The following is a 1,969-nucleotide window of genomic DNA, read 5'->3' as shown; positions in this document are numbered from 1 at the left end:
AAGACCTTTCAAAGATGAAGACGTCCTCATCCCTTGCATTCTTATGATTCCAACGGATATGCCGTTTCAATTCAAAAGATTGCAATTCCTAGTTCGATTGGCGTTTGCAATCATCAACAACAAAGCTCAGGGCCAACCTTTGAGATTGTGAGGTTTAGATCTAGACACATTGCTTCTCACATGGACAGTTATATTGTTTCTAGAACATGGGGAGTTGCATGTTCTAGAATTGACAAACCAGACAGTCTCTGTATCTGCGCAAACAATGGAACAATAAAAGACACTATATACCCACAAGCATTCTTACAAACATGTGCCTTCTCTTTTCCATTTAATAACAACTCTTTTCTATTTAACAAATTTTGTTTATTGAGGTTAGCTGACATTTGGTATGGTTCATGCTGCGGACGTGCGAAAACACCGAAATCTCTCTGTGGTGTTCCCCCTTTGTTAGCTTACATCCTCCTTATCGGCTTAATTTTATTTGCATGGATGCATCATCTTGTCTGGTCGATATTGTATGAATTTTATTTTAACGGGATTTAATTTTAGTAATCTGTCAGTTGTTATATTTTCTGTCTTCCAGGAATATTTTTTGCCAGCAAAGCTACCAGCTTAAATTGTTGAATGGATGTAAATATTAATTGCTTGTTCGCATCGTCAATTTTCAATATAAAAGTGATAATTGAGAGTCGATGCCGAAATATTAAGCCAAATTTTTGAGAAACGAAACAAAAACAAGCAAGGAAAAAGAAATAAAAATAAAATTGAACAAAGAACCACTAGTTATTATAATCTCCAATTATGTATTTATCGAAATTATCTTGTTCTTTTAAATGGGATGATTGATTCAATATAGGGAGAAAACTTTGTCAGACCAAATTACCCCTTTTATAGAAATAAATGTGATCGAAAAACTGGTACTTGAATGTGACTTGACAGAGGTATATACAGGACTAAACGAAACAAATTGAACATAGTTAATCCAATGATTTATTTTGGTTTTCGTTATTTAAAACATTTTAACTTTCTACTTGAGAACCAACCGAATAACCTAATCACGCCAGTGCAGTAATAAACAGTCCCAAAGATATGTAATCCTGATATACAGTGTAACGTATAACCCTGATATACATCCAAAAAGAGACTGGAACTCGGTCATTCCTTCTAGAAAGACATCATCATTTACAGTAGGAGAATTCGTGAGTGTTATGTCATTTTACCCCCATGCAATCAATCTTTGAATAACAAAGGGAATTGATAACATCGAATCAGAATTAATGGGTGATGATTGTGGGAAGAATTTTATCACAGCTGCAAATATTTAGTAGCAATTAACAAAAATACAACCTGCAAGTCTTGGATCTTGAAACAGGGATTGATAACAGCCTATACCGCTACTTGCTTTTCTCATATGTGAGACCAGTAGATCCCTAAAGCCGGCCGCAAACGAGGGTAGTTTCAGAATTTTATGTCTTAATACATATGTTACTCAGTGCTAATAAGAATATTGACTAGCATTATCTAGAATACTGGTTGGTTTTATATTAAAATGACTTCTAATAGCTTCTGTTTACCTACCAGTTTCACCATTCGAAATTCACATTAGATCAAATTAAATATAAATATTCCAAATTCATACTTGACGGATTTAACATTTGTTTTATACTTTAAAAGCAGGAGTGTACAAGATCCAATACGAAAGATGTGAGACGTGCTTGTTTTCAAATAACAACTCCAACTACAGAACAAAAACACTGTTTAGCAAAATATACCGCTGTGGGCATTAGCCAAAAGAGGATCTTTGTTGGAAAACTCGGGGAAATTTATTATGATACGCCAAAACAAAGTATGTGCATTACAAATTTGATTCATAAATAAATATTGTCTTATTTAGATCATTTCTCCGGCAGGAGATTCATTAAACAAGAACTGAAATTAAATTTCCAACATACAAAGTAATGAATCA

The sequence above is a fragment of the Loa loa genome (assembly GCF_000183805.2).
Source record: "Loa loa unplaced genomic scaffold supercont3.113, whole genome shotgun sequence".
NCBI lineage: Eukaryota > Metazoa > Nematoda > Chromadorea > Rhabditida > Onchocercidae > Loa > Loa loa.
This window is presented reverse-complemented; position numbering follows the sequence as displayed.